General features: G+C 38.5%; 4 non-coding genes and 16 pseudogenes across 4 annotated transcripts; all 20 read left to right on the plus strand.

The window, feature by feature from the left end:
* Positions 1-15385: 15385 nt before the first annotated feature.
* LOC147493499 (5S ribosomal RNA) lies at positions 15386-15504 on the plus strand (annotated as a pseudogene).
* A 30-nt stretch (positions 15505-15534) lies between these two features.
* Positions 15535-15653, plus strand: LOC147493500 (5S ribosomal RNA; annotated as a pseudogene).
* Positions 15654-15754: 101 nt separating this feature from the next.
* LOC147493501 (5S ribosomal RNA) lies at positions 15755-15873 on the plus strand (annotated as a pseudogene).
* A 118-nt stretch (positions 15874-15991) lies between these two features.
* Positions 15992-16110, plus strand: LOC147493502 (5S ribosomal RNA; annotated as a pseudogene).
* Positions 16111-16231: 121 nt separating this feature from the next.
* LOC147493503 (5S ribosomal RNA) lies at positions 16232-16349 on the plus strand (annotated as a pseudogene).
* Positions 16350-16466: 117 nt separating this feature from the next.
* LOC147493504 (5S ribosomal RNA) lies at positions 16467-16585 on the plus strand. Its single transcript, XR_015200532.1, has one exon. It is a non-coding gene; the product is annotated as a 5S ribosomal RNA (ribosomal RNA).
* Positions 16586-16706: 121 nt separating this feature from the next.
* Positions 16707-16825, plus strand: LOC147493505 (5S ribosomal RNA; annotated as a pseudogene).
* Positions 16826-16950: 125 nt separating this feature from the next.
* LOC147493506 (5S ribosomal RNA) lies at positions 16951-17069 on the plus strand (annotated as a pseudogene).
* Positions 17070-17190: 121 nt separating this feature from the next.
* LOC147493507 (5S ribosomal RNA) lies at positions 17191-17309 on the plus strand (annotated as a pseudogene).
* A 132-nt stretch (positions 17310-17441) lies between these two features.
* LOC147493508 (5S ribosomal RNA) lies at positions 17442-17560 on the plus strand (annotated as a pseudogene).
* A 124-nt stretch (positions 17561-17684) lies between these two features.
* Positions 17685-17803, plus strand: LOC147493509 (5S ribosomal RNA; annotated as a pseudogene).
* A 363-nt stretch (positions 17804-18166) lies between these two features.
* On the plus strand, positions 18167-18285 carry LOC147493510 (5S ribosomal RNA; annotated as a pseudogene).
* Positions 18286-18409: 124 nt separating this feature from the next.
* On the plus strand, positions 18410-18528 carry LOC147493511 (5S ribosomal RNA; annotated as a pseudogene).
* Positions 18529-18657: 129 nt separating this feature from the next.
* Positions 18658-18776, plus strand: LOC147493512 (5S ribosomal RNA; annotated as a pseudogene).
* Positions 18777-19124: 348 nt separating this feature from the next.
* LOC147493513 (5S ribosomal RNA) lies at positions 19125-19243 on the plus strand (annotated as a pseudogene).
* A 115-nt stretch (positions 19244-19358) lies between these two features.
* Positions 19359-19477, plus strand: LOC147493514 (5S ribosomal RNA). The gene has a single exon (XR_015200521.1). It is a non-coding gene; the product is annotated as a 5S ribosomal RNA (ribosomal RNA).
* Positions 19478-19605: 128 nt separating this feature from the next.
* On the plus strand, positions 19606-19724 carry LOC147493515 (5S ribosomal RNA; annotated as a pseudogene).
* Positions 19725-19847: 123 nt separating this feature from the next.
* Positions 19848-19966, plus strand: LOC147493516 (5S ribosomal RNA; annotated as a pseudogene).
* Positions 19967-20588: 622 nt separating this feature from the next.
* On the plus strand, positions 20589-20707 carry LOC147493517 (5S ribosomal RNA). Its single transcript, XR_015200526.1, has one exon. It is a non-coding gene; the product is annotated as a 5S ribosomal RNA (ribosomal RNA).
* A 629-nt stretch (positions 20708-21336) lies between these two features.
* LOC147493518 (5S ribosomal RNA) lies at positions 21337-21455 on the plus strand. The gene has a single exon (XR_015200523.1). It is a non-coding gene; the product is annotated as a 5S ribosomal RNA (ribosomal RNA).
* Positions 21456-21680: the final 225 nt, after the last annotated feature.

A 21680-nucleotide genomic window follows, 5' to 3' on the forward strand; every position in this document is an offset into this window, starting at 1 on the left:
AATGGAGGTTTAGCCTTTATTCATACTACTATCATTTCCCATTGATTTAAAACTAGACATCATATAAAAATTCTATCTTTATGCAATTTATCTAAACAATAATTGAAATCTTAGGTAATAACTAGGAAATAAATAACAAGTAATAAAGGAATTTAGATCTGAACAATTGTAAATGAAAAAATCGAAATGAACAAGAATCTACTATTTTATTTATCTAATCAATGAAGAACAATGATTTTAAGGTTTAATCTAAAACAAGGAATAAATTGAAACTAAACTTAATTAAAAACAATTAAAACTAGATCTAGAATTATCTATAGTTTAAGTCTAATTAGCTACCATTAACAAAGAGCTAAGCTTTTGTTTTTATATGCTTCAAATCCAAAAATCATGCGTGGGCTTGGAGCCATGTTTTGGGCCGGAAAATCAGGCCCAAAATCCAATTCTTTCAGTCCAAAAAGGGCTCTCAACTGGATTTGGCTTCAACAGACTTTTCATCCACTTTTGCTCCTCTGATTGGGCCAAGGCTTGGACCATTGGAAAGCTCTTTCCAAGCCAGTCATTTTGACATAAGGTAGGCCCAAATCCGAGATTTGAGTCCAAAGATATAGTCTTCGAAAATTCTGCTGACTTGTGTACTGTTTCTGCCCGTGTTGACTTTTCAGCTTTTGACCGGGCTTTACAAAGGCTTTGTCTCCTTGAATCTTGGCCGTTATCACAGAACTTCTTAGCAACCAACCCTTGCTCCTTTATCTTGCCAAAGTGGCACATTTCTGCACATAATTGACTTTACTGCCTGAAATATATAAAAACACGTAATCAGCATTAACTCTTATTTATTACTCGTATAATTGGTCTAAAGGTATGATTATTAAGGGGTTAAAACTACAGTTTTGGGCTTTTATCAAACCACCTCCAAACAGCATTTTGCTTGTCCTCAAGAAAATATGAGAAATTAGAATAAGTGACCAAAAATGGAGTTCTAACTACTCTCGTTTCACTGAATGCGATTGCATTTACCATATGCAACAATGCCTTAAACCACTAGGAATTCCCTAGTAGACGAGTTATAGCCTCGTGAGAGTTTTCCAGTGAAGGTACTCACAAACTTCATCTATACTACAACGACTAAGAAATAAAACTATTGTTTCCTTATTCAAGCTTTAAATTAACTATCAATCTTACTAGCAATGAATATAGAATAATCAAGTCGAAACCTAAGCTAATATATGCATAATAATCAATCATCTACAATAAACATATATACAATGAGTAATACTATGAAATGCAATAGCATGTCCGTTTATGAAAACTCGGAATAGCGTCCTTAAGTAGGTCCTTACATAAACGTCAAGACAAAAACCACTCTGATTTTTCCGCTCAAATTTCACTACTCCAGTGCGCAGTGGGCACACTTTACTTTACAATCTCAATGACACACAAGAAAGCCGGAGTCGATCAAACACATCTGCCACGTACTATCACACTAACCTATTCCTAATTGAGCTAGAGGTCTTTATTAGGTGTTGTGGGGATTAGAAGATGGTTTAAGAAGGAAGGAAATGGATAATCAAAAAGGACAAGTCTGAGATAATAGAGTATTCATATTATGTAACTAGAGAAAATCTTGTTATTTACTTTTGCTTATACACTTTGTTTTCATCCTTAGCCATATTTTTCTTTTTCTTTGGCTTTTGACTCCCTTTTATTCTATTTTTGGATTTTTTATTTTATTTCTATTTTTATTTTTATTTTCTTTGGATGGAAACTTCTTTTCTTTCATTTTCTGAAGCAACTAACTAATTTTTGTTTACCAGGTTTTTCTCTTCTTCTTTCTTCACTCATTTTATTGTCAGACTTATTCTAAATTGGGTAGGTTGATTTTTATTTTTATTTTTTATTTTTATTTTGGTAACAGGGTAAAGGATTGTGGTTTATGAAGGTTAAAGAAAGGCTCAGAGGGGCGACTAGTGGAAAATAATTTATAGGTTTGAATTTCTGGCTATATCGATCCAAAGAGGGCCTAAATTCTCTCTTAAGATATGGTTTAGTGAACAAGCAAGTGGACGTGTGATTTCTCTATCCGGATTTTACTTCTCCCTTGTGTCATTTCTCAAATGTTTCACTCATCTAAGGCTTTAGGCTATATTCTCACAGGATTTGTAGAATAAGTACTCTAGCCTAGGTTTCAGAAACTTACTGCTAACAATCATAGATGCTCATGTAATATATTTATGGATAGATGCAAAGATTATTACCTACATATTAACCTAAGTTTCTAAAAATTATTCTAATGCAAAAGCTACGTGAGACTTCTAGATTATTAAGAGCATAGAGAAAGAAAACAATACCAATATTCCTAAGTGTATAGCATAACTTTTTATTTTTATTTTTGAATTTTTAAAATTTTAACTAGAAAACAAGTGTATATTATACATATCTATATCCTAACAGATGTCTTAATTACACGTGTTTCTATGCCCACCCCCAAATAAGAAATATGCTTTGTCCTCAAAGTATTTAAATAGATAGGGTAGGAAAAATACTATAGAAACGCGTGAAATTCTAGAACATCTGCAAAACAAGATTAAAACATACTAATATATGAAATAAAACTGACGCAACTCTATAGGAGTTCCACCCATTATAGGGTTAACAAGATAAATTTGCTTGGGACATAAGCATACACTAACTGAAATTAAGAACTTACCTCCTCTCCCGCTTACTCGTCATCCTCTTCTTTTTCAAAGGGGCGAGGTTCTTTCACATCCTGCCATGCCATAACAACTTGCCACGCCTTCCGTCGTGTATCATCAACCATTGCTAACCTCTCGAAAGTGTTACTTGGTGCGATGGGGTGTAAGGGCAAACAAATGAGGTTGCACCTGCCATCCCGCCAAGTCATGGCTCGAATGATCGACCTCGCGATTGGTGGGTCTCATGATTTCAACCTTTTTCCAATCCGTGAACTGGGTACAGAATTCCGGTAAGCAACCGCGCATAATGCGGCAAACCAAAACAGGCATAAGAAGATACTTATGCCTCATGGTATGGGCTCTCTTTAGAGTAGCCACTAAAACTCGGGGAATGTCATATCGGCGACGTCCCTCAGCTAGAGCAAGGAAAACCTCACCAGCGGTACTATTGGCAGAAGTAAACTGCCGTTCCCCTAAAATATTAATCATAATGAATAACATGGTTGTGCCTACATTCAGCGATAGGCTACCCAGGGCTATTTTATATCGCTTTTGGTCCATGACACGAAATATCCCTCCCCCATAATACTCTTGGAAATATGCATATTCATAGAGGTATGAGTTATCAGTCATATACCCCCACGTGAACATAGGGTCAGGCAATGGCAATCCCGAAACCAAAGCTACCAAATTCTTATTGAATTCCATAGTCGTGTCATTAATTGCAAGGGAAAATTTTTGTTCTCCTTCTTGGTTACAATAGAATGTAATATGATTATAGAAAAATTCTGTTATTTGAGGTGAAAAGGAATCGTCATCACTCACCAGAAGATGCCGCCATCCTAACTGCACGATCCGCTCGCGGAACGATGCTCCATAGGTATCGGTTCCCATCAAGTCTTCGAAAGACTGTTCAGGTATGCCTATAGGAGATGTCATCTCAAAACTACTCTCTGGAACAGCTACAACGATCTTGGAACAACTCACCCAAAAATCAGAAATTGCGCGTCTATGGAAATCAGGGCGCAGGTGCGCTCAGATGGGGCGCAGGTAGCTCTCTGAAGAATTGGACTTCCAGGCACTTGGGCGCAGGTGGCGCTCTTTTGTGGCGTGGAGGGCGCTCTCGATGGTTTTGAGTTACAAGACTCTCTAAGCGCAGTACGCTTTTGCGGGCGCAGGGCGCGCTCGACTAGAATTTCGGCAAGATTTTAAGGCCCAAGTGGCGCCTCCCCGGGGGCAAAAAGCGCCGAAGTTCTTTGAACGGCGGAATGTAAGAAGAAAAAGAAAGGAAAACGTGGGAGTGAAGGGTGATGGTTGAATGTAGGAGATGTGAGTTTTGTGTGGAGAATGAATGAAGTTTATATAGGCTTTGGGTTCCCAAACCGATTCGACAAGTTGCCAAAATTTTTAAGGCAATTGCCGGAAACAACAAGTTTCCAAACCGAAAACGGAAACAACCCATATTCTTGATTCTATTATAAACGTAATATATCTTAGGCTAAATCTAGAATAGTAACTTCTAAATTCTCTTAAATTTCATGCTGTCATCACATATAATCATAGATATGCCGATATCGGCCAAATTGTCAACCCTCACTCCAAAACAATTTTACAAAAGATGATCATATAACGAATTGTGCTAGGGTGAAATAATACCACCCCCAAACAATTCGGGAAGGTGGGATTAATGATAAACACGCACAATTTGAACATAACCAAAATTATATTAAAAAATGTAATTCACACAACATAAAACAACCAAATTCTAATTTAATTACTGAACTAATATCCGACTAATAAAACCATAAAATAAATAAAGACAAAATAACAGCGAAACACAACATTCTTCAAAACACCTAGTCACGTGATGAAGCTGGACCCGGAGATGCAGATTGGTCCTGGAATGATAAATTGCCTCCGCCATCCGTTCTTCGGCGACGATGCTCATGCCTCTTAGACTCATCTGAAACAGAACCCTCCAAGGGTGGCATGCGTCGTAGCATCTCTATTCGGAACAAGCACTGTGCTTCCATCTCAGCCCTGAGTACTGTATACTGGGATTGGTGACGTTGGTGGATAGTCTCCATGTTAGACAAGATATCTTCCTGACCCCTTTTGAGCATTTCAACTTTCGTCTGAAGGTTCGTTTGTTTATTTCGAACTACAATCTGTCTATCTCGGATATCTTCACAAATACCATAAATCCAACACAAGCCAGTTTGCAGCACTTGCATGCGTTCTAAATTAGAACTACAACTCTCCAATGCATCTTCATCCAAACATGTAATATCTTCCATTTCATCCTCCAACTCAACTACGTTTTCTTCAGACAACAACCAAGTCTCTTGGATGCAATCCGTATAAATACTTGCATTAGAGTGCAATTTGATCATAATAGGGGCAGATTTTGCGGACATTGACTAAAAAGAGCGGGATGATCTTAGTGATCAATACTGGAAGGGGCGCAATGCTCTATCCCACTCCTCTAATCACATTTAAAATTAACTTCGAGGATGCAGAAATTATACCTATTCGTTTTGCAAAATCCAGAGAACGTCGCGGAATATTGCGAGACCGATGTCGCCGACTTTTTCTTTCCCGAGGACGTTCCTACCAATCCACTGAGCTACAGTTAGTTGGTTGGTTCTCAAACTTGACTGGCGGACGCAATGAGTACTCGGATTGTATTCACCCTCCACGGCCAAGTATCTTTCATCAAAGCGGGAACTCCAATTATAATTGTGATTCTGAATGGTGGCTTCAAGGTGGCGTTCCGGCGTAATGCCTAACAGCTCAGCCAACAACTCTCGCGATACTTCCCTCTTTCTCCCCGCAACCTTAACAAAAATTCGATCCCCCTCCACCTCTCTCTTCATATAGAATTGTTCTACCAAATCATAGTGGTAAAAATCCTCTGTTGAGTACCACAATCTATTCCAATTTCTCCTAATCATCTCCGCGTCGTAAAATGGCGCGAAGCGGTCGGCAGCAAACGCGTGCTCCGGCAAAATCCGACGTCTTAAAATAACCATGGGAAATATTGAAACAATCTACGGGTTTGTATAATGGAGTGTGGGGATGGAATTTATACAACTTTACTAAAAAGAACTGATGGTGGTGGCGCGTCAGTGGCGCAACAGCTCCAAATTTTAAGATTTTTGGTGGTTTTTGGAGTGTTAAAATTGTTGGGGTTGGTGGTGGTAATGGTTTGGAGAAGATTTCGGATTGATTTAAATGCTTGGCGTGGGTGTAGTTAGGTTTTCTTTTTCTCTCTTTTTTTTTTATTTGGTTAGGTTGAAAACTTTGTTAATGGCGGTGGTGGAATTAGAAATCGCAATACTGTTTGTTTTGGGAAGGAAGGGGGCGCAGGTGCGGCGCACGTGTGCGCGAGTTGAGGCCCAAGCCCAATTCGAATTCCGACAATTTTCGATTTTTCCCGTAACTTCAAAATAACATTGCCGCTTCGTTACCGGTCCGATTTTTGCGAATAAGCGATGGAAATGATCAGGAGAGGATTTCCAATCCAATGATCCATAAAACACTCAATTCCAACCGTGGGTGACATATAAGAAGGTGGGAAAACGCCTCAAAGTGCGTGTGTGAGGTAAGTTATGCGAACGAAAGAAATCCTAATTTATAGATGGTGTCAACCCGAACGAACTACAATTAACCGGCGTGAGCAATATAAAAAGGAAAGTTTGAGCAATCCAGATGGAAAGACCGACTGCCCACCCCCAAACAATTTTTTTTTTTTTTTTAGACAGAATAGTTTTTAGAAAATTTGTTTTAAATGTGGGTCTTTTAAAGTAAGATTCCCGAGACTTGTTAGATTACTATGATTTTTTTTTTTTTTTTTTTTTTTTTTTAATTTTGAACAAGAAAAACAAAAAATAATAAGTACATAATTCACACCATAGAGGAACATGACTAAAAAACCGAGAAAATATGCAAGAGTGGAAAACGTGAATTATGTTAAACGTGGACTTAGGATCCGGTACTTATAGCCATACACTCCATAGGGAGGGCCCGGTTACCTGAATGGTGCACTTACTACCATATGGAAGTGAAAGGAAGTACACCAAATGACAAAGGTCAGTCCTCATAGACAGGGTCCTGTAAAAGGACTTCCTCTACATCAGGGGACAGAAGCTCATGAAAATGTTTTAACCGTTGGCCATTGACTTGAAAGGTACTGTTGTCCTTGGGATTTACCAAGGTGCTTGCCCCGTAAGGGGTGACTTCAGTAACCAGAAAAGGACCAGACCAACGGGTTTTTAGTTTCCCTGGGAAAATATGTAGACGGGAGTTGTAAAGCAAGACCTTTTGACCGACCACAAACTCTTTGCGTAATATTTACTTATCATGAACATGTTTCATGTTAGCTTTATAATCCTTCGCGAGATCATAAGAATCGCTACGGATTTCTTCAAGCTCATTCAATTGCAACTTTGCGTTTGACACCGCCTTCATCAATATTAAAATTAAGGCTTTTTTATAGCCCACGAGAGCCGCGGTGCTCTATTTCAACGGGCAAATGACAAGGTTTCCCAAATACAAGTCTAAAGGGAGACATACCTATAGGAGTTTTGAAAGCAGTCCTATCGCCCATAAGGCATCCGATAGACGCCGACCGGTCTTTTCCTATCGGGATTTCTGGTTGTTTCTAAAATCTTTTTGATTTCTCTATTAGAAACTTCTACTTGTCCGCTAGTTTGTGGATGATAAGGAGTTGTTACTTTGTGTGTAACTTCATACTTTTTCGCTGGGGATGCAACAACTCTGTTGCAAAAATGTGTTCCACCATCATTAATGATGGCTTTACGGATGCCAAAATGACAGAAAATATACTCCTTAATAAAAAAACACAACTGTCTTATGGTCATTGCTACGGCAAGCCATGGCCTCTATCCATTTAGACACGTAGTCCACGACAACTAGAATATAATTGAAACCGTGTGAAACAGGAAAGGGACCCATGAAATCAATGCCCCACACATCAAAAACTTCTACCACCATGATTAGATTTAATGGCATCATATTACGCTTCGTGATTCGCCCCAGTTGTTGTCAACGAATACACGTTTTGCAATGCACTTGGGCATCCTTAAAAAGGGTAGGCCAATAAAATCCACATTGAAGAACTTTAGTAGCTGTTTACATACCACTAAAATGGCCTCCACACTCTTTGTCATGGCAGAATGATAGAACCTCATTGTATTCCCACTGGGGAATACAACGACGAATAATCTGATCCGCGCAATACTTAAAAAGGTAGGGCTCATCCCAGTAGTATAGCTTAATTCTGGCCAAGAATTTCTTACGTTCATTTCTTGACCAATTATCATGAATAATATCAGAAGCTAAATAGTTCACAATGTCAGCATACCATGGTGCAGAAAAAATAGCATACAGGTGCTCATCCGGAAAGGCGTCAGGTATGGACTCAGAATCACTATCCTCGTCATTTGTAAGTCTAGATAAGTGGTCGGCAACAACGTTTTCAACCCCTCTTTTATCCTTTATTTCTAATGTGAACTCTTGCAGGAGAAGAATCCATCGGATTAGTCTCTGCTTAGCATCCTTCTTTGCAAGAAGGTACCTAAAGGGCATGCATGGTCCGTAAACGAAAAGTTTTAGAACCAACCAAATATCTAGAGCATAAACGACAGCTAAGAATTCTCTTTCGTAGTTATATAATTCTTTTTGAGCATCGTTTAAAGTTTTACTAGCATAATAAATAACAGTGAAATTATTATCTAGTTTTTGTCCCAAGACAGCATAATCACTAGCATCACACATAAGTTCGAAAGGTTTAGACCAATCGGGAGGCTGTATAATGGGTGCAGAGGTTAATGCGGCTTTTAAAGTTTCAAAAGCCTGTTTGCAGTTATAGTTGAAATAAAAAATGGCATCTTTTAAAAGTAAATTAGTCAAAGGCCTAACTATTTTTGAAAAATCTTTTATAAAACGCCTATAAAAACCTGCATGGCCTAGAAAGGCTCTAATATCACGGACAGTCCGTGGTATAGGTAGTGTCGCTATCTTTTCTAGTTTGGCTGTTTCTACTTCGATGCCATCACTAGATACAATGTGACCTAGGACAATGCCCTTTTTCACCATGAAATGACATTTTTCCCAATTTAAAACCAGACTCTTCTCTTTACACCTGGTCAAGACCTTTGATAGGTTGGACAGGCACTCAGTGAAAGAGTTTCCATAGATAGAAAAATCATCCATGAAAACTTCCATAAAGCACTCTACCATGTCCCTAAATATATGAAGCATACACCGTTGGAAGGTACCAGGAGCATTACAAAGGCCAAAAGGCATTCGTTTATAGGCATATGTTCTAAAGGGACATGTAAAGGTAGTCTTTTCTTGGTCATCAATATCAATAATAATCTGAAAATAGCCAGAGTAGCCATCCAGAAAACAATAAAAAGCATGACCAGCTAGACGTTCGAGCATCTGATCTATAAAGGGTAAAGGAAAGTAATCCTTTTGTGTCATAGCATTTAAACGTCTGTAATCAATACAGATTCTCCATTTCATAGGACCTTGTGTGAACACATAGTCACCCTTAGCGTTACGTACCATGGTAACCCCCGATTTCTTAGGAACTACATGAATGGGACTTACACATTCGCTACCGGAGATTGGGTATATGATACCCGCATCGAGTAATCGTAAGACTTCTTCCCCGACCACCTCTTTCATGGCAGGGTTCAAGTGACGCTGAGGTTCGCGAGAAGTCTTCGCGTTATCCTCCAAATGGATACGATGAGTGCAAACATTAGGGTCAATTCCCTTAATGTCTGCTAGAGACTAGCCAATTGCAGAACGATGTTCCTTAATTACCCTAATCAACCGTGCCTCTTCATCAGCAGATAGCAGAGAAGATATAATTACCAGATGACTACCATCCAGATCAAGTTGAATATACTTCAACTCCGAAGGAAGAGGTTTAAGTACCGGGGTGGGAGGAATGTCGATAAAGGCTGCTGGAGGGTCCTCATCTTGAGTAGTGAAGACTTGTTTAGGTAGCAGGTCTTCAAACTCAATAGATGGAGCAATATAAGGATCCAAGGTAGGTGTAGACTCGAAGAGGGTATTGACTTCCTCTACGTAGGAATTATCTTGAAAATCTGAACTTCCGAAAGAAAGGAATTTATGCATTTTGTTTTTCGGAAACGTGTTATTAAAATAATCTTGAGCTAAGCTCTCGATCATACTAATCTCTCCATCGATAGTTGTATCTGGTAACTGTGGCATCATTTTAAAAACATTTACCTAAATAGAAAGATGTCCAAAAGACATGGACATCGAACCGTCGCGGTAGTTTATAAGCGCGTTGGCTGTTGCCAGGAAAGGATGCCCTAAAATGATTGGGACACAGTCGTTAGCGACTTCTGTATCGAGGATAAGAAAATAAGCAAGATAGTAGAAATCCTGAACCTTAACAAGCACGTTCTCCACAACACCTTTAGGATACTTGATAGACCGATCTACTAACTGCAACATCATTTTAGTAGGTTGCATCTCCTCTAGACCTATTTGTTTGTATAGATAATACTGGAGTAAATTAACACACGACCCCAGGTCTAATAGTGCGGTCGTCGTGTGGGAATCTCCTAAGGTGCATTGTACAGTAGGACGACCAGGGTCCTTGTACTTAACAATTCCATTATGCTCAGATAAAGTTGGAAACCGCTCGGTTAAAAAAAGTCTTTTGATATATTGGTCTTACGCATAGTAGTACACAACTCCTTAAGAAACCTAGCGTGGTGAGGTAACTTTTTAATTGCTTCGAGAAAAGGTAGGTTTATCGTCAGATTTTTGAAAACATCCCTAATCTCATCGAAGTTTGTATCCTTGTTTAACATAGCTAATCTCTGAGGAAACGGTGGTTTCTCTCTATATTTAGCGTATGGATCAACTGGATATCTAACCTTGGCTTTCTATTTCTTAGGTTGTGGTTTAACTGGTACCTCTACAGGGGTAGGCTCTTCAGTTTCTATTTCGGTATCTAGATCAATATCCGGTGTAGGGACTACTGGTGAGGTAACTATAGGCATAATTACTTTGTTATCAACCACTTTACCATAACGGAGAGTGGTGATGGCATTTAGCTCACCTACGTTTTTATTTTCCGTACTAGTATTACCATTTACCTCACAGGTTGTGTTTGTTGTTTTAGGATTAGGTATTGCTTGACCTGGAAACACACCTTTGGGTTGGGCTTTATCTTGGGCTAACTGTTGTATGCCTTGATTAATGGATTGTAAAATATGTTGGTTAGATTAAGTCATGGATTGGAAAAGCTGTTGGGTAACCTGTATGAAGGCGTCGATACGATCCGGTTGTGGAGGTGTAATGGTCACTGGTGGTGTGACTGGAACTATCTCACGTTGATTATTAACAGGTAGGTTGCGATAGTTCTGATTAATCGGAAAATACCTCTATTAGCAGTATAATTATTATTGTTATAATTATTATAGTTACCCTGACCTTGTCCTTGTCCTTGCCTAGGTGGAGCTTGATTGTAATTGTTTGTTGGCCTAATATTTTGATTAGTGTACCCTGGAGGTGTAACTTGTTGATTGTTTCTCTAACTGAAATTGGGATTTTGTCTCCATGGGGCGTTAGGAATAGGATAGCTATTAATAGAGCAAACATTATCCTGTTCTGGTGGTTGTTGTTCATATGCGAGAGGACAATAGGAGTCGGGGTGCTCAGGAGTCAAACAGAAATTACATGGATTGGAATTTACATTCATGACGGGGATAGGCTTTTGTTGTACAGAAATAGCCTCTACCTTTTTAGTGAGAGATTCGATTAGAGTTTTAAGCTTAGGATCGTGTTTCATCTCAAACATACCGGCGACTTTAACTGTGGAAGACGAACTAGCGGAGCGGGGGATATCATCACTACCCCACCCAGTTGTTGTTACACTTAGTTTGGTCTTCTAAAAATTTATAAGCCTCCGAGGCTCCTTTACTTAGGAAACTACCCCCATTCATTATGTCTAGGACTTCTTTATGGTGATGTAGAAGTCCTTTGAAAAAGGCACGAACTAACGTGTCTTTCGCAAGATTGTGGTGTGGACACTCAATAAGCAGATCGGTGAAACGATTCCAATCCTTAGAAAATGATTCATGAGGATTCTGTCTAAAAAAATGAATCTTTGAAAGCATTTCATCTGTCTTCAGGGGTGGGTAAAAATGTTCCATAAATAGTTGAACAAGTTTAGCCCACGAGTCCCCAAAATTAGGCGCTTGGGCAGTTAACCAAGACGCTGCCTTATCGGCTAAAGTGAAGGGAAATACCCTCAGTTTAATTTGTTCAGCACCCACCGTAGGATGGTGGAATGTTGTAAGGACTTGTTCAATCCTACACATGTGCTAATATGGTTTTTCATGGGGCAAACAATGAAAAACGGGTAACAAATTAAATATATTTGGGGGGATGCGGAAATCCCCCACTGGGTCTGGTAGAACGATGCAAGATTTAGGGCTATCGCTCAAAGCTTTGTAAAAGTCAAAGAGATGAGTCTCTCTTTCTTCAGCCATTATGTTAGGTAGAGTATGTTGTATACTAGCTAGAGGTGTAGTGATTGGTATACTAGATAGATGTATTTGTTGACGTTGACGGTTAATTACGTTCGGTGTTTTTCTTCGACCAGACCTTAATCTCATGCAAAGCTAAGTCTAAACACAACAACACTCCAAGAAATCTTGATATATTAGTATAAACCTCTAACTGGAGATGCGAGGTGTGGAAGAAAAGAGTACCTGAATGCCTCCTTGCTTCGCTTACGAATAGCGTCTTGTTTACGCGTGCTCAGTGTGTATAACAAGTTAGAACACTGAAAACTTGAAGAAATGGAAAGTTTGAAACAAACCTGAGGAAATCGGGCAATTTCAGCAGAGGGCGCAGGTGCGCTCAGGACAAACTCGGAGTTCCAGGCCTTTGGGCGCAAGTGGCGCTCGTTTTGGGCGCAGGTGCGCTCAAGACTTGTCAGATGCCCAGTGTTTTGAGCGCAGGTGCGCTCCGGTATTTTCGCGAGGAAAATTTAACTGCTGAAATGGACAACCACAATATGAATCAAACAAGAGTGGGTGGGTTTAATGGGACTTAGAAAAGACTAATTATACTATAAAACAATGCTAAAAGGGAACTAAGATGGCAGCGGCGCCATTTGATAAAAGTCTAAACGCTAGTTTTACCAAAGAATAAAGCTTGCGAGAACTCTAAACGCTGGTAAAACTAGAGTAAAACCGTTTGCTATTAAGCTTTATCAAAGTTTCTACTCTCAATCCTATTGAGATATAGTGGAGTAGATGATTTGCTCCACTCCTAGTTCTTTGGCATGCGATGGGTTCGTGTCAACTAATCAGTTCAAAGTCTAATTAGAGATTTACGAGGGGAATTCTATACTACGAGGTGAGTTCACTTAACAAGTTACGAATAACATAATGATAGAATGCTAAGGGTTTGAATCTAGACAAAGAATTAAAGGGAATTGAATCTACCTTAACTCAACTTAATCAACTAATAAAGACTCGTCGTGATCCAAATTGAATGCTTCGCATATCAAAATTGTAATTCTAATCATTAATTATCCATGGCATCTCTACCAATCAATAACTAGCATGTGATCGAGGTCGTCCACCCATTCTCATGGCGAATCAAAGACCTCTAGAGTAGAATAACTATCACGATGATTTCTAAGTTTAACAAAGATCAAGCTTCATCAAGGCTTCTTCAACCCCTCTAATGGAGGTTTAGCCTTGATTCATACTACTATCATTTCCCATTGATTTAAAACTAGACATCATATAAAAATTCTATCTTTATGCAATTTATCTAAACAATAATTGAAATCTCAGGTAATAACTAGGAAATGAATAACAAGTAATAAAGGAATTTAGATCGAAACAATTGTAAATGACAAAATCGAAATGAACAAGAATCTACTATTTTATTTATCTAATCAATGAAGAACAATGATTTTAAGGTTTAATCTAAAACAAGGAATGAAATGAAACTAAACTTAATTAAAAACAATTAAAACTAGATATAGAATTATCTATAGTTTAGGTCTAATTATAGTGGTGAGTATTCCCGTCTGTCACGTGGGTGACCCGGGTTCGATCCCCGGTAGCAGTGCCATTTGATAAAGGTCTAAACGCTATTTTTACCAAAGAATAAAGCTCGCGAGAACTCTAACTGCTAGTAAAACTAGAGTAAAATTGTTTGCTATTAAGCTTTATCAAAGTTTCTACTCTCAATCCTATTGAGATATAGTGGAGTAGATTATTCGTTCCACTCTTAGTTCTTTAGCATGCGATGGGTTCGTGTCAACTAATCAGTCCAAAGTCTAATGAGAGATTTACAACGGGAATTCTAAACTACGAGGTGAATTCACTTAACAAGTTACGAATAACGTAATGATAGAATGCTAAGGGTTTGAATCTAGACAAAGAATTAAAGGGAATTGAATCCACCTTAACTCGACTTAATCAACTAACAAAGACTTGTCGTGATCCAAATTGAATGCTTTGCATATCAAAATAGTAATTCTAATCCCTAATTATCCATGGCATCTCTACCAATCAATAACTAGCATGTGAGGTCGTCCACCCATTCTCATAGCGAATCAACGACCTTTAGAGTGGAAAAACTATCACGACGATTTCTAAGTTTAGCAAAGATCAAGCTTCATCAAGGCTTCTTCAACTCCTCTAATGGAGGTTTAGCCTTGATTCATACTACTATCATTTCCTATTGATTTAAAACTAGACATCATATAAAAATTCTATCTTTATGCAATTTATCTAAACAATAATTGAAATCACAGGTAATAACTAGGAAATGAATAACAAGTAATAAAGGAATTTAGATCTAAACAATTGTAAATGACAAAATCGAAATGAACAAGAATCTACTATTTTATTTATCTAATCAATGAAGAACAATGATTTTAAGGTTTAATCTAAAACAAGGAATGAAATGAAACTAAACTTAATTAAAAACAATTAAAACTAGATCTAGAATTATCTATAGTTTAAGTCTCATTAGCTACCATTAACAAAGAGCGAAGCTTTTGTTTTTATATGCTTCAGATCTACAAATCGTGCATGAGCTTGGAGCCATGTTTTGGCATGAAAAATAGGGACCAAAACCCAATTCTTTCAGTCCAAAAAGGGCTCTTCAGCTAGATTTGGCTTCAACAGACTTTTCATCCACTTTTGCTCCTCTGATTGGACCAAGGATTCGACCATTGGAAAGCTCTTTCCGAGCCGGTCGTTATGATAAAAGGTAGGCCCAAATCCGAGGCCTGAGTCCAAAGAAATGGTCTTCGGAAATTCTGCTGACTTGTGTATTGTTTCTGCCCATGTTGACTTTTCAGCTTTTGACCGGGCTTTACAAAGGCTTTGTCTCCTTGAATCTTGGCCGTTATCACAGAACTTCTTAGCAACAAACCCTATCTCCTTTATCTCGCTAAACTGGCACATTTCTGCACATAATTGACTTTACTACCTGAAATACATAAAAACACGTAATCAGCATTAACTCTTATTTATTACTTCGCATAATTGGTCTAAAAGTATGATTATTAAGGGGTTAAAACTACAGTTTTGGGCTCTTATCATTGGGTCAAATACAAATAAAATCCCCATACTTCCGAGTGCGATCATACCAGCACTTATGCAACGGATCTCATCAGAATTCTGCAGTTAAGCGTGCTTGGGCGAGAGTTGTACTAGGATGGGTGACCTCCCGGGAAGTCCTCGTGTTGCACCCCTCTTCTACAATTTTTTTCAAAATAAAATTTCAGTGCGATCATACCAGCACTAATGAACCAGTTCCCATAAGAATTCCACAGTTAAGCGTGCTTGGGCGGGAGTAGTACTAGGATGGGTGACCTCCTGGGAAGACCTCGTGATGCACCCCCTCTTTGCAATTTTAAAGAAACCGAGGTTTGTTTCGATTTAAAAATAGGAGTAAGTTCGAACATGAGTTGGGTCAAATACAAATAAAACCACAATACTTTTGGGTGCGATCATAATAGCAATAATGCACCGGATCCCAGCAGAACTCCGCAGTTAAGTGTGCTTGGGCGAGAGTAGTACTATGATGGGTGACCTCTTGGGAAGTCTTCGTGTTGCACCCTTCTTTTGTAATTTTTTTAAAAAAAAAAAAAAAAAGAAACCGAGGTTTGTTTGGATTTAAAAGTAGGAGTAAGTTCGAACATGAGTTTGGTCAAATACAAATAAAACCGCAAAACTTCCGGGTGCGATCATACCAGAAATAATGCACTGGATCCCATCAGAACTCTGCAATTAAGCATGCTTTGGCGAGAGTAGTACTAGAATGGGTGACCTCCTGGGAAGTCCTCGGGTTGCACCCCTTTTTTGCAATTTTTTATTTTTTTTTTATAAAAAAAGGAAACCGAGGTTTATTTCGATTTAAAAATAGGAGTAAGTTCGGACATGTGTTAAGTCAAATAAAAATAAAACCGTAGTACTTCCGGGTGCGATCATACCAGCGTTAATGCATCGGATCCCATCTGAAGTCCGCAGTTAAGCATGCTTGGCGAGAGTAGTACTAGGATGGGTGACCTCCTGGGAAGTCCTCGTGTTGCACCCCTCTTTTGCAATTTTTTTAAAAAAAAGAAAAAAAGAAACCGAGGTTTGTTTCGAATAAAAAATGGGAGTAAGTTCGAACATGAGTTATGTCAAATACAAATAAAACCACAATACTTCCGGGTGCGATCATACCATCACTAATGCACCGGATCCCATCAGAACTCCGCAGTTAAGCGTGCTTGGGCGAGAGTTGTACTAGGATGGGAGACCTCTTGGGAAGTCCTCGTGCTGCACCCCTCCTTCACAATTGTTTTTTAAAGAAAAAAAAAAAAAGGAAACAGAGGTTTCTTTCGATTTAAAAATAGGAGTAAGTTCGAACATGAGTTGGGTCAAATACAAATAAAACCGCAATACTTCCGGGTGCGATCATACCAGCAATAATGCACCGGATCCCATCAGAACTCCGCAATTAAGCGTGCTTTGGCGAGAGTAGAACTAGAATGGGTGACCTCCTGGGAAGTCCTCGTGTTGCACCAGCCGTCTTTTGCAATTTTTTTTTTTTTTGAAAAAGAAAATAGGAAAACAAGGTTTCTTTTTATTTTAAAATAGGAGTAATTTCAAGCATGAGTTAAGTAAAATACAAATAAAACCGCAGTACTTCCGGGTGCGATCATACCAGCGTTAATGCATCGGATCCCATCTGAAGTCCGCAGTGAAGTATGCTTGGGCGAGAGTAGTACTAGGATGGATGACCTCATGGGAAGTCCTCGTGTTGCACCCCTCTTTTGCAATTAAAAAAAAAAAAAAAAAAGAAAAAAGAAACCGAGGTTTGTTTCGAATAATAAATGGGAGTAAGTTCGAACATGAGTTGGGTCAAATACAAATAAAACCATAATACTTCCGGGTGCGATCATACCAGCACTAATGCACCGAATCCCATCAGAACTCCACAGTTAAGCGTTCTTGGGCGAGAGTAGTACTAGTATCGGTGACCTCCTGGGAAGTCCTCAAGTTGTACCCCTCTTTTGCAATATTTAAAAAAAAAAAAAAAAAAAAAAAAATAAAAAGGGAAATCGAGGTTTGTTTCGATTTAAAACTAGGAGTAAGTTCGAACATGAGTTGGGTCAATGACAAATAAAACCGCAATACTTCTAGGTGCGATCATACAAGCACTAATGCACCGGATCAAATCAGAACTCCGCAGTAAAGCTTGCTTGGTGGAGAGTTGTACTAGGATGGGTGACCTCCCGGGAATTCCTCTTGTTGCACCCCCCCTTTTATATTTTTTTAAAAAAAAAAAAAAAAAAAAAAAGAAACCGAGGTTTGTTCCGATTTAAAAATAGGAGTAAGTTCGAACATGAGTTGGGTGAAATACAAATAAAACAGCAATACTTCCGGGTGCGATCATACCATCACTAATGCACCGGATCCCATCAGAACTCCGCAGATACGCGTGCTTGGGGGAGAGTTGTACTAGGATGGGTGACCTCCTGGGAAGTTGTCATGTTGCACCCCTCTTATACAATTTTTTAAAAAAAAAAAAAAAAAAAAAAAAAAAAAAAAGGAAACCGAGGTTTGTTTCGATTTAAAAATAGGAGTAAGTTCGAACATGAGTTGTGTCAAATACAAATAAAACCACAATACTTTCGGGTGCGATCATACCAGCACTAATGCACCGGATCCCATCAGAACTCCACAGTTAAGCGTGCGTGTTTGGGCGATAATAGTACAAGGATTGGTGTCCTCTTGTTACACCGATTTTTTGCAATTTTTTTTAAAAAAAAAAAAAAAAAAGAAGTCTAGGTTTGTTTCGATTTAAAAATTGGAGTAAGTTCGATCATGAGTTGGGTCAAATACAAATAAAACCACAAAAGTTCCGGGTGCGATCATACCAACACTAATGCACCAGATCCCTTCAAAACTCCGCTGTTAAGCGTGCTTGGGCGAGAGTAGTACTAGGATCGGTGACCTCCTGGGAAGTCCTCATGTTGCACCCCTCTTTTGCAATTTTAAAAAAAAAAAAAAAAAAAAAAAAAAAAAACCGAGGTTTATTTCGATTTTAAAATTGGAGTAAGTTCGAACATGAGTTAAGTCAAATACAAATAAAACCGCAGTACTTCCAGGTGCGATCATACAAGCGTTAATGCATCGGATCCCATCTGAAGTCCGCAGTTAAGCATGCTTGGGCGAGATTAGTACTAGGATGGGTGACCTCTTAGGAAGTCCGCGTGTTGCTCCACTCTTTTGCAATTTTTTTTTAAAAAAAAAAAAGAAAAATAAGAAACCCAAGTTTGTTTCGAATAAAAAATGGGAGTAAGTTCGAACATGGATATGAGTAGGTCAAATACAAATAAAACCACAATACTTTTGGGTGCGATCATATCAGCAATAATGCACCGGATCCCATCAGAACTTCGCAGTCAAGCATGCTTGGGCGATAATAGTACTAGGATGGGTGACCTCCTGTGAAGTCCTCGTGTTACACCCTTTTTTTGCAATTAAAATAAAAAAAAAAAAAAATGAAGCTGAGGTTTGTTTTGATTTAAAAATAGGAGTAAGTTCGAACATGAGTTGGGACAAATACAAATAAAATCGCAATACTTCTAGGTACGATCATTCCATCACTAATGCACCGGATCCCATCAGAACTCCACAGTTAAGCGTGCTTGGGCGATAGTAGTACAAGGATGGGTGCCCTCCTGTTACACCCCTCTTTTTTTTTTTTAAAAAAAAAAAAAAAAAGAAGAAAAAGGAAACCGAGGTTTCTTTCGATTTAAAAATAGGAATAAGTTCGGACATGAGTTGGGTCAAATACAAATAAAACCGCAATACTTCCGGGTGCGATCATACCATCACTAATGCACCGGATCGCATCAGAACTCTACAGTTAAACGTGCTTGGGCGAGAGTTGTACTAGGATGGGAGACCTCCCGGGAAGTCCTCTTGTTGCATCCCTCTTTTACAATTTTTAAAAAAAAAAAAAAAAAAAACCGAGGTTTGTTTCGATTTAAAAATAGGAGTAAGTTTGAACATGAGTTGGGTCAAATAGAAATAAAACCAGAATACTTCCGGGTGCGATCATACTAGCACTATTGCACCGGATCCCATCAGAACTCCGCAGTTAAGCGTGCTTTGGCGAGAGTAGTACTAGGATGGGTGACCTCCTGGGAAGTCCTCGTGTTGCACCCCTTTTGCAATTTTTTGCAATTGTTAAAAAAAAAATAAAAAAAAAAAAAACCGAGGTTTGTTTTGATTTAAAAATAGGAGTAAATTCGAACATGAGTTAAGTCAAATACAAATAAAACCGTAATACTTTCGGGTGCGATCATACCAGCCCTAATGCAGCGGATCCCATTAGAACTCTACAGTTAAGCGTGCTTGGGCGAGAGTTGTACTAGGATGGGAGACATCCCGGGAAGTCCTCTTGTTGCACCCCTTTTTTGCAATTTTTTTTAAAAAAAAAAAAAAAAAAAAAAAAACCGAGGTTTGTTTCGATTTAAAAATAGGAGTAAGTTCGAACATGAGTTGGGTCAAATACAAATAAAACCGCAAAACTTCCGGGTGTGATCATACCAGCAATAATGCACCGGATCCCATCCGAACTCTGGAATTAAGCGTGCTTTGGAGAGAGTAGTACTAGAATGGGTGACCTCCTCGGAAGTCCTCGTGTTGCACCCCTCTTTTGCAATTTTTTAAAAAAAAAAAAAAAAAAAAAAAAAAAAAAAAGGTTTATTTCGATTTTAAAATAGGAGTAAGTTCGAACATGAGTTAAGTCAAATATAAATAAAACCGCATTACTTCCGGTTGCGATCATACCAGACTAATGCACGGATCCCATCGAACTTCCCAGTTAAAGCGTGCTTGAAGCGAGAGTTATACTAGGATGGGTGACCTCCGGAAGTCCTCTTGTTGCACCCTCTCTTTTGCAATTTTTTAAAAAAAAAAAAAAAAAAAAAAAAAAAAAAAAAACCGAGGTTTGTTTCGATTTAAAAATAGGAGTAAGTTCGAACATGAGTTGGGTCAAATACAAATAAAACCGCTTTATTTAAAAAAATGCGATCATACCAAGCAATAATGCACCGGATCCCATCAGAACTCCGCAATTAAGCGTGCTTTGGCGAGAGTAGAACTAGGATGGGTGACCTCCGGGAAGTCCTCGTGTTGCACCTATTTTGCAATTTTTTTTAAAAAAAAAAAAAAAAAAAAAAAAAAAAATAAAAACAAGGTTTGTTTTTATTTAAAAAATAGGAGTAATTTCAAACATGAGTTAAGCCAAATATAAATAAAACCGCTTTATTTCCGGTGCGATCATACCAGCACTAATGCATCGGATCCCATCAGAACTCCGCAGTTAAGCGTGCTTGGGCGAGAGTAGTACTAGGATGGGTGACCTCCTGGGAAGTCCTCGTGTTGCACCCCTATTTTGCAATTTTTTAAAAAAAAAAAAAAAAAAAAGAAACCGAGGTTTGTTTCGATTTAAAAATAGGAGTAAGTTCGAACATGAGTTGGGTCAAATACAAATAAAACCGCTTTATATTTTTGGGTCGGTGCGATCATACCAAAGACTAATGCACCGGATCCCATCGAGAACTCTCGCAGTTAAAGCGCGCTTGCTTGGAGAGTAGTACTAGGATGGGTGACCTCGGGGAAGTCCCTGTTGCACCCCCTATTTTGCAATTTAAAAAAAAAAAAAAAAAAAAAAAAAAAAAAAAAAAAATCGAGGTTTGTTTTGATTTAAAAATAAGAGTAAGTCCGAACATGTGGTGGGTCAAGTACAAATAAAACCACAATACTTCTAGGTGCGATTATACAAGCACTAATGCACCGGATCAAATCGAGAACTCCTTGAGTTAAAGCTTGCTTGGTGGAGAGTAGTACTAGGATGGGTGACCTCCCAGGGAATTCCTCTTGTTGCACCCTATTTTGCAATTTTTTTTTTTAAAAAAAAAAAAAAAAAAAAAAAACCGAGGTTTGTTTCGATTTAAAAAAAAAAGGAGTAAGTTCGAACATGAGTTAAGTCAAATATAAAAAAAAACAGTTATATTTCCGGGTGCGATCATACCAGCACTAATGCACCGGATCCCATCAGAACTCCGCAGTTAAGCGTGCTTGGGCGAGAGTAGTACTAGAATGGGTGACCTCCTGGGAAGTCCTCATGTTGCACCCCTATTTTGCAATTTTCTTTTTAAAAAATAAAAAATAAAAAATAAAAAAAAAAAAAAAAAAAAAAAAAAACCGTGGTTTGTTTCGATTTAAAAATAGGAGTAAGTTCGAACATGAGTTAAGCCAAATATAAATAAAACCACAATATTTTTTTGGAGTGCGATCATACCAAAGACTAATGCACCGGATCCCATCGAACTCCGCGATTAAAGCGTTTTTGGGCGATAAT

The sequence above is a fragment of the Coptis chinensis genome, chromosome 6, assembly GCF_015680905.1.
Source record: "Coptis chinensis isolate HL-2020 chromosome 6, ASM1568090v1, whole genome shotgun sequence".
Lineage (NCBI taxonomy): Eukaryota > Viridiplantae > Streptophyta > Magnoliopsida > Ranunculales > Ranunculaceae > Coptis > Coptis chinensis.